This window comes from Vanessa tameamea, chromosome 22 (assembly GCF_037043105.1).
Source record: "Vanessa tameamea isolate UH-Manoa-2023 chromosome 22, ilVanTame1 primary haplotype, whole genome shotgun sequence".
In the NCBI taxonomy this organism is placed as follows: domain Eukaryota; kingdom Metazoa; phylum Arthropoda; class Insecta; order Lepidoptera; family Nymphalidae; genus Vanessa; species Vanessa tameamea.
This window is the reverse complement of record NC_087330.1, coordinates 6,895,155-6,905,778: the sequence shown is the minus strand read 5'-3', so window position 1 is coordinate 6,905,778 and position 10,624 is coordinate 6,895,155. Positions and strand designations below refer to the sequence as shown.

At 32.4% G+C, this 10,624-nt stretch overlaps 1 protein-coding gene across 3 annotated transcripts in view; it reads left to right on the top strand.

Annotated features, from left to right (window-relative positions):
- The first annotated feature begins 259 nt into the window (after window positions 1–259).
- Window positions 260–10,624, top strand: part of LOC113397657 (E3 ubiquitin-protein ligase goliath-like) — an 88,720-nt gene continuing 78,355 nt past the window's right edge. For 2 of the 3 annotated variants that reach the window (XM_026636080.2, XM_026636079.2), the window contains exon 1: window positions 260–565. The gene's annotated coding sequence lies outside the window, so the exon portion shown is untranslated. Of the gene's footprint in view, window positions 566–3,601; window positions 3,625–10,624 lie in introns of those variants that run through there. The other variant, XM_064218448.1, reaches the window with a different exon arrangement.

Sequence of the window (10,624 nt, the reverse complement as noted above, 5' to 3'; positions counted from 1 at the left end):
AGATATATGTATAATATTAGCATATGAATGTAATGCTTAGAAATTAAAAGACTAAAAATATATACAGAAATAATGATAGATAGTGGTACATTAAAACAATGTGATATTATTCAATTATAATATTTTTCGTATCGTTCATTTTTCTTTAGTCTATGGTGAAAATACATTAACTTTGTTTTGTTTACAAATCATTCATTCACTCTGACGGAACATGAACGGTCGGAACACGGGCCGCTTTGTATTCATTCGTTACTTCATTCAAACAATTAAATGGTTTTGAGAACGTCCGGGGACGAGACGTGTGTTGCGGTTATGTCGTAACTACTGTGCGTTCGCAGATCTTACAGCCAATATTATTAGTTACATTTATTTACAAGTTTATGTTTATTTTTGACTGTGCGCTTTAAGTTTACATTTTGTTAACTGATATATTGCGGAAAAGTGAATATCATTAAATAAACAAACGGTAATGTTGTGTTTTCGTTTGGTATTGGGGTAAGATTACGTTACAACTGGCTGCAAAGAGAATTTTTAACAGCTGTTCGTGCATAGTATGCTTCATATTGTAAGTAAATAAATATTTCTTTGCTATATATCTCTATTTAGTTAAGTACTATAATTTCAAATGTATTAAATAGTGTCACGTCTTGAACGCTTTGTCAATCGGCGGGATTTTTAAATGACCATCAGGCGAGTTTTCCAATAGAACATTTAAGTTACAAAAGATAGTTCAAAGTTATGTTGTCAAATCTTGAAGTTTACAGTGTTAGGATTTAACGAAATTAATTAGAGCCATTAATTTTGAAATACTTAAAGCTTACTTTGTGTTCGTCTAATTAATTATTCTTTATCTCTAACGTGTGAGAACAATAAGTTCGAAGTTCGTTAATTGTCACGTACAGAAATTAATCTTGCCGATATTATTTGTTCAAAATTTTAGTCACATACTTCTTTGTTGTTTGTTATTTAATAAAAAATGAATGCAAGCAACTTTGTGTTGTAATAAACTTATGATAATTACATGCCCACTTCCTATTTTGTTATTTGCAGTATTTATTTATACTTAATATATAATATAACGGTAATACATATAAAGCGTACTACTTAATAAGTATATGCACTTGAATTTAATGTATAAATGACACATGTATACTTTTAAAAAATAAAAACCAACTGTGTGTATTTCACAAAAAAAGTTCGCTTATTTTTTGTTTAATCTTGCGGCGGGTTTGTTGTTTACGAATTTTAATAATGACTTTTTGACCTTGTTTAAATGAATACCAATATCATACAAATAAGAAAAGTATAACTAAAATGTGATCGCAAAACGGACGTGACTCGTATTTCTTTGAAGATTACCCTAATAGGTAAAAAGCTTAGCTCAACCTACATCATAAATAGCATGGATAAAAACAAAACGTCTTAAAGTTGGTGAACAATAATTGTAAGTAGTGAAAACAAACTATAAAATACGCAAAAATAACTAAAATATTTAATATAATCAACAAATAAACACTATAAAATAGTCAATCAATCAAGTCAATAATCTTAATTATTATGATAACAATACACTTTAAAGCCACTTATTATCAATAAATATTCAAGTAAAAGAACGTTACAACGTCATATGTTTTAAAAATATACAGAGTTATTTGCCTATTTATAAATTATTTCAGTTAAAAATTTAATAGTTTGAACTCAAAATCATGTACTATATAAGTTTAAATAAAAACCGGCCTAGTGCGAGTCGGACTCGCGCACGAAGAGTTCCTTAAAATCATGTCTGTTGTATGGGTTACCTACTTAAATATTTATTTTATTCTTTTTAGTATTTGTTGTTATAGTGGCAACAGAAATACATCATCTGTAAAAAATTCAAGTCTAACTATCACGGTTAATCTGAAGAAAAATGAAATCTGTTACAGGCGGACGGACGGACAGCGGAGTCTTAATAATAGGGTCCCGTTTTACCCTTTGGGTATGGAAACCTAAAAATAAGTACTATAAGAAGCAGAGGTAGAGCATAAATGAAAAACTTAACAAATTGCGTTTACCATGTGGTCAAATCTCAAAATTATAATATGTATAAATTGAATTAAATAATTATAATCTGTATTTAAATTTCGCTTAGGTATGATTAAAATATTATTCAGATACATTTATATTTTTTTTTACAAAATATTGACTGACGTATTTGTTAAAATATAATATGCAATCTAAAGTTAGTGGGGTTTTATTTTTATATCATTACATTAACATTTGTATTATACAAACTCAATTATGAACATGCTTAAAATGAGACAGGTCCTAATATGTATGATCTATTCACTCACAAAGGCGCGCCCCTCCACGTTGAATTAAGACTGGGTGACGCTCGTGCTTACAAGACATCTTAATGTGCATGAGACAGCTAAGAGTAAAATAGCAAAAAAATAAAAAAATACAAATTAATTTTTAAACTAAATAAATAAAATTTATATTTATTTAGTTTAAAATTAATTTATCATAAACCCCTCCATTGTGAGTAAATAGATCTATAACCTCGTATAAATAGTATTGAAATTTATATGTAGATTGTAGAAATCTTTTATTTTGATTGCTACTATTTCGACATCGATAGAAAATTATTAGGCTACCCTCCTGTTGATTTGATCTGATGTAAATAATCTGATCATCGGTAACATATAATTACGTTATTCTACAAAAAACGAAACACAATTTATAACGCATTATCTTTATATCGCGAAAATAACCGTGCGTCTCGTCACGTAGCGGCAAGCGCGCGGATATGGGTGCAATCCCCGGCCGCCATATTTGCAGTCGCCATCTTTGGGAGTGAATCACATGCGCATGCGATCACTAGGCGCTTCATGAAGACAGTTAGAGTTTTCATTTACGACGTTTCGTTTTATTCTTTCCGTGTCAGTAAATTGCGTGAATCACAATATCCGTTACGTGTATGCTTTGTTATTTATTTTAACTCACATACCTATAGAAGTATTTTTACATGCGAGACTTACTAGATTTACTAGTGAATATGTAAGAATCGTACATTGTTCGTGTTTTATGCTTCTGCTTGAGTTATTAAGGAAATCAATAAATAAGAGCGTCAGTATTGACACTTGAGTCTACTCTAAAACAACAACAGCTAAACCTAGATAAGGTTTTGTTTAAAGTGGTTAGATTAGATGAGAGGAATACATTTATGCAAATCGAAGACGTAAAAAAAAATATATATATATGTTTGTTTTACGTGTTCTTATTAAATTAAAGAACATATGATTTTTTTCTAAGAAAAAGCCACAAAAAATATATTTCGGCAAAATCACGCTTTTTTCGGGTAAAATTAAATTAAATTTACCCGCAAAAAAGCTGTCAGTCAAGTTTTGTCAGTCCATATGTTTCCACATTAATCCGACCCAGTTATCTAGGCTATCTACAAGAGATCCCTTTTTGGGATAAGTCTGCCTTTATAAACGTTTAATTGAAAATACGTAAATAAAATTTTTTGTTTGTCATATTATAAGTGTATAGAAGTAAATAACTCATTTGACTTGATATGTCTTAAGTTTTTGCATAGCCCTAGCCAGTTCGTTCTCGACCGGCGTCGGGTTAACATGTAAGGTAAAAATACAAAAAATACCTCTTACCATATTTGTTTAAAGTTGTAGTTTAAATGCGCAAGACACTTTACTGCGGAAATTGTTTTTTTTTTATTGAAATCATGGACCTTATTTTAAAATTAATTATATTTCCGTTGAATTCGTCGTCCACTGCGGGTTTTCCTCAACGCAATAAACGTGATGTGCCGATAACGCGCAATGATAATGAAGCAATTGATTTTATCGTGTGGCGAATATGTTAACATAATAATAGTGATGTTTACTGTGAAGGCTGATGGTTGCGCTTTCGATTATCTTACACGTATGAGTAGATCGATTGTGAAAGAGAAGCAGAGTGATGATTTTCTGTCTGCTTAAATTTTGTCTATTCGATCGAAATTTTGTGATCTAACATTAAGTTTACGTTGGAAAAATCTTGAAATTTTGTTCGAAATGATCTTTATTCCAAGGAAAAACAAACGAACGGTACCCAACGAACTATTACATAATCGCTCGATTTATTCAACTTAGTTGATATAGAATAGTCAGTGACGTTTTACATGCGTGTTCTTTCAACCATAACGTACTCCAGTGACGTATATAGTAGAGATTGGGGTACGCTAGGATTTCATAAAATTTTGCCGCCTTGCGGTATGTACCGTGATTATTCGACTGTGGACAGTACCATAAAGTTTTGTATGTACATTTACAAATCCATGCACTGTGTTCTACTACATATTGTTTAAAAAAAGGTCTCTTATAAACTTAAAATGTTGTAATTTTACTTGATACATTCACTGAATGTTGTTATGCAAAAGAAGTCTCAACTCGCCAATAACTAAGTCATTCATTTCCGAGAGAACGATAAACGAATAGTCTTCAATGAATAATTTATCTACCTATATTTTGCTATAAGTAACTTTATCGGTATTATTCAGATCGAATGAAGGAAGCCGGCTATCGATTTGACGTTTCAGGCAGTAGACGTCAAAACAATTACTTCCAAGTTCAATTAATAAGTATATAATATAATAGCTTAAAATCGGCATACAAAAATATCCAAATAACCATTCATTTCCAGAGACAAAAATGAACGTCATTGTTGGGTACCATTCTTTCATACGTTAATGTGTCAAATAAAAAATAACATTTAAATGGTATAACTATTTGTCACGAAGCCTAAGAAAGCATATTTTAAAGTGTTATTAATAGGTTCCACAGTAATTAGATTGTTGGCTTCGACATGTGACAGCACTGCTTGGGTTTCGACTCTGATTCAATTATTCTAAATCCACATGTTTTTACACGCATGCACATAATTGTATTTGTTTGAAGTTGAAGAGCTTGTTAATTTATGAATTTACAGCTACTCGATATTGGATTACATAAACTTTTCACTTTTCCGTCTTAACTATAGGGTTTCGTAATGAGCGTTAATATCAATTTAAATATACTCGAGGATTTACAAAAGTTGCAAGAGTTGCAAGCGTTGTAACAAACGGCATTATTACTAGAGTTCCGATCTTTTCCAGAGAACTTTTGAGCAAAAAACAGATTATAAAATAGCTATTAATTGGTTAATGACTGATAAAGAATGAAATCAATGATTTTTCGTTTGTTTTTTTTATAATCTCGATTATTCAATGAGATAAAACATAGCTATATTATATTTGTTGATACAGGCTTTTCGTTTTTAGAGTTACTTTGTCAAATACAGATTCCGTATAATTTCGTTATGTACAATGTATATGTTCTACAATGTCATTTAAAAATGTGGTGTAAGGGCCGTTAAATATGTTATTCGTCATAGTCGTGGAACCCTGACGCTTAACACGCACTTGACATACACTTATTATATGATTTCGTTATTTTTAAATATATTCACTAATGAATATAGCTAGCATTTAGCATTAGCAGCCTGTAAATTTCCCATTGCTGTGCTAAGGCCTCCTCTCCCTTTGAGGAGAACTTTCATGACGAAACGAAACGAGAAATTCCATTACGCTGCTCCAATGCGGGTTGGTGGAATGAACATGTGGCAGAATTTCGTTGAAATTAGACACATGCAGGTTTCCTCACGATATTTTCCTTCGTCGCCGAGCACGAGATGAATTATAAACACGAATTAAGCACATGAAATTTCAGTGGTGGCTGCCTGGGTTTGAACCCGAATTGAAATCATCGATTAAGATGCACGCGTTCTAACCACTAGGTCATCTCGGCTCTGAATATAGTTAAGACAGTTCTATTGTTACATATTAACGGCAAGTAAATTATAGGCGTATATTTTCTGTTTTGCACAAATATTTAAATTTACAAATAACGGCCCTCGGTATGTATATGGTCTATATATACTGATCAATACTATAAAATAAATATTCAAATAACCTACACTAAACTATACCTTCAATAGGAACTAGGGATGTAAGTTGTTAAACTTTAATGTAGCAAATTAAATTATCTTAGACAAGTGTCAATTTAGAATCAAGTGCATCGTACACCACCATCTCGAAAAACATAGCTTTTCATTAAAAAAAAAACCACCATTAATATAATCAATAATCTATTTAATTATTATCGATTAATATTGATGATTCTTTTATAGCCATGTGAACCCGGAAGAGGGATTCCAATTCATGGGTGTCGTTAACCACCGATTAAGTTTTTTTTTATAAAAATGAATTTATCAACCAAGAACGTAAGGTTCTCATTTATTAACACCTGAATGGTAGCGAGCAGCCAATCCACCGAGTCATTCCTAAGAAGTTGGTTGGTCAGTATTCTCTAAGCATAAACTCACTTCAGAACTCGGGCGAGAATGCGATATGCGACATTGACTAAAATAACTATAAATAATAATAACTATAAAATTTATTGCATTCACGTATCAAATGGCGTATCACTGTAAGTCAACATTTCACGAGTGAGATAGGAAGTGTAATCTCATAGAATCGCACAGCAGGCAGAGCACTTTTTCGTGTAGCTTACACAATGCGCCAACGCTAAATAGGATAAGAGTAAGCGAATGAAAATGGTGAACAATGATGCATGGTCAAGTCATCATCACACATAAACGCAGATGTGTAGCCTAACATTATAATAAAGCTTTAAACACACGCGCAATATAATCAAATATATATATTTTTTAAATGCATATATTTAAGATTACTTGTGCGCGGGCATTCAAACCCATAGGTGGTGTTCAGAAATATTAAACATCTCTTACATCGTCAATGTGCCACCAACCGTAACGAAGACGTTTGTCTCTTGTATAGATCTATTCATTCACCAAGGCGCTCGCACCCAGACGCGCTGGCACAAAACCCATCAAGTAAAAACCAAATAATTTCACAATTAAATTATCTAAATTCAACCGACTTTTTTTTTCTCTAAGAACCTTAAATAATGAAATAAGTATTTTGTTTTGCAATGTATTTATACGTTTATTATATTTTAATTATTTTTTAAAAAAGGGTGTACCTTTACAAATGACGTAGCAAATTTTGTCATACCGTATCATGCTACTGAGTTTATGATCCGGTGACTTTGTTTTGAGGTGACGTTTACAGTTGAAATTGGGTGACGATGAATCATAACATGTAAACCGGTTCTCGAACATAATGGAACGGGTAGGTATTGCATAAAATTAAACATAATATGTTGTATTCAGCGATAAGATATATTATAATGAAAACACTTAGTCACTGAAAATGATATAGGTTATTTAAATAAGAATTATTCACATTGAGGATTTAACTAGGTGTACATAAAATTTAAAATTATTACCGTACAAGTCATGACCCCTTGAAACGATGGCAAGAATGCTAGTAATATTTTCCGGTTCAATCACACATGTTAACAAGTAGCACATAGGCGCCCAGCTGTTGTGGCATATAATAACTACTCCCAATGATATGTATCCTAGTGATTTATTTACATATACCTTATTATGACTAGAATTCATTATTAATAATTTCGTTAATCATTATTATTATAATATTTTATTAATTTAAGCTGTAAACAATAATTTAATCTTACTAGTTCCTAAACTGACTTCAGATTATTTTTGTATAAAGAAGGTAGGACGCGGCAAAGGAGGGGCATTCGGTTATTTAAACAATTCCTCGCACTATGTTACGCTCTCCGAATATCATTAATTGAAGTGTACTAATTATTGGACTGTATTTTATTTTCATAAAACCCACAAGTGTTAACACAATTTTCATTCTCTAGGCGAAAAATTAACCAGCTGTAGATGGTTTGAAGTTTGGAATTAGATGCAAGTGTTTGAGCCTTTTATCCGCTTCTTACATTGTGAACAGACCTAAGATTAAAAAAAAAAACTAATGATTGACGTGACGTGCAAAGCTTTATTCAGACTAATGTGGTATCTGTGATGCATTTTATATTGCTAGTGTGTAACTAGCCTAACTGGTGCGTTTTTTTTTAATTTAGGTCGCTCATATCTATATTCGATTTCCTCGTAATGCAAGTTGAGTGGCAGATAACGTGCCAATAAACGGTTGTATTAAACCCATTTCTTGCATTTATCTCGCTCGGGTCATTGGTTTCGGTTTCTGTTAACTGGGTTAATGACTCTACAAAAATAGTTGATATATATATATTTTTTTAATTGATATTTCCATATTCCATGCTTATCTGACGCGTTTCAATAATCTATTCGTATCGAATTTGAATCCAGTATTTATTTCTGGCTAGTGAATCGTGATTTACACTATTTTTACGTAATCGCGCAAAGCTGAAGAAGAAATCTCTCAGCCGTTACAATCTTGCAAAATGATCACTTCCCAAAACACTTTTTTTTTTTTATTGAAGACCATTCATGCTCGTTTTCGCGTGGCGTGTGAGTGCAATACGAGAATAACACATGTAAACACCAACGGTACTAAACGAAATCATTCATGAATGGTCTTAGTAATATTTCTTTACATTATACAGTATACTATAATGTTAATGTATGTTTTAAACTGTCGACCTGCCCCGGCTTTGCATAGGTTCAATTTATTGATATTAAAATGAGAAATGCATTAATCAATATTAAATACCGAACCTTCTAAGTTTTAACTGGCTTTGATAAAGCGAAAGTGTTGCTAGGTATATAATTATATTTATTATATATTCGATTGTTTCGATACCAGTACTTTGCTTAAAGTTACGAGGGTTAGTTGATTTAGTTTGAGGCTTACTTTAGTTAGAGGAATTAGAGGGCTTGCAAAATTTCAGCTCTAACTATCAAGTGCACTAAGTGTAAAAGCTTGTAAAAATAAAATGCTTTTATCAGCCTTCGGGGGACCTATGCACTTCCCTTTTTTTTACGCTGGAAAAACGCATAACGCGTTTCCCCCACATGCTATTGGGGGGTATGTGGGGCTCGCCGGCGCTGAAGGCGCCGGAATACCCACTAAAAAACCAGCGGTACCCTACCAAGCCCAGCATCCCGATTCGATCCACTGTGAGCGACACTCCGACCTCAGCTAGGCGAGCCGCCTGCTGAAAGGTCCGCCCCGTCGCCGTGATAAGGGTGTCGTCCGCGTAGCACAGCACCCCCATCCCGGGCAAGGTCGGTGCCCGACCTATGCACTTCCCTAGTATTACTTGTTTATATAATAACGAATATATAATATACTAGTTTTCGCCCCCGTTGGTTGTCAGGTATTGTTCACGTGATATCTCTATTAATATCAGCCATATGTTATTCTGATGTATAAGCTACATTATTGTAAAGTTGCATTAAAATCTATTCAGTAGTTTTTGTGTGATAGAGTAACAAACAACCATACATACAAACTTTCGCCTTTATAATATTATTAAGGATTAAAGATTTTTTTATGCTTCATACGCAAGGTATATAATACCTGGTATTTAAACAACCTTGTTAAAGATAATGCAAGCGCCGCTTAAATACATAAACGAAAGATTAAATTTTACATACAAAAACACAGTTAAACAAAACATTGGCTAATAAAGAAAACAACATGACTATATTTATTGTGATAAATATAATCAAATATTTCGCTAGCGAAATATCACACTTACTTGAGTAATATTCTTTAGTCTTTGTTTCTTGTGGGCGTTACTCGAACAAATAAAGCAATTTCCTTATTACCCGTAGCTATCTTTAAAACAATGATAGAAATAAAGGAAGTGAAACCGAAGGTGAAATATTGGTCGCGTTCAAAATTAAGAAACAGCCTTTTGACTTCCTTCGATCACAGACTATAAATAAACTAGTATGGTTTTGCGGAAGCTATACGGCCTTCGTGATGAAAACTTTTCCCTATTAGCTGTTTGATGTAGGCGTTAGGTTTCGATGCGTACTATTATGGAAGTTAATTAGTTAAGCAAACATCGAAGATGCACTTCAGGGAAACTTGATAATATAATGCAAACGACTTAAGCAATTAGTAGAGCCAATACAATATAGATTAGTACTTCATTAGAAAATTAGCTCCTTTTAATCCCATTGGGCATTATCTTGCCTAATAAAGATTATAATATGTAGACATATTCCCGTCATAGACTAACATCCATGTTTATATCTTTATTATTTTGGGCATATACACAAGGAAAAAGTAATAACTACTATGATAATAGTTTATTTCCATGATATAAGACTGGTAGGATGATTCCTGACAAAAAAAATGGAGAAAGTCGATGTTCTTCTCTCTGGATTAATCAGAATAGTTACCTCTAATTGCCTGGATTATTATATAATATAGTTCCATTGAAATGTTGACTTTATTTCTAATACAAGGAGCCAAGAAACTATCTTTACTATGAATACAGTTTGATTGGTTTTAATGAAACAGAGCCTTAGTGAACGAATGAATGACCTGATGTACTGATGATTAAGCAGTATATCCTGAATATTCGGAGTAAACTTGCATTAAAAAGTTGACTAACGTTCTCGTCTCGTTTATTAATAAAATATTTATATCGCCTTTTGACGATATTTACGATATTTTAATAGCCTATTTCACTGTCAAAGAGTTTATGTCAAA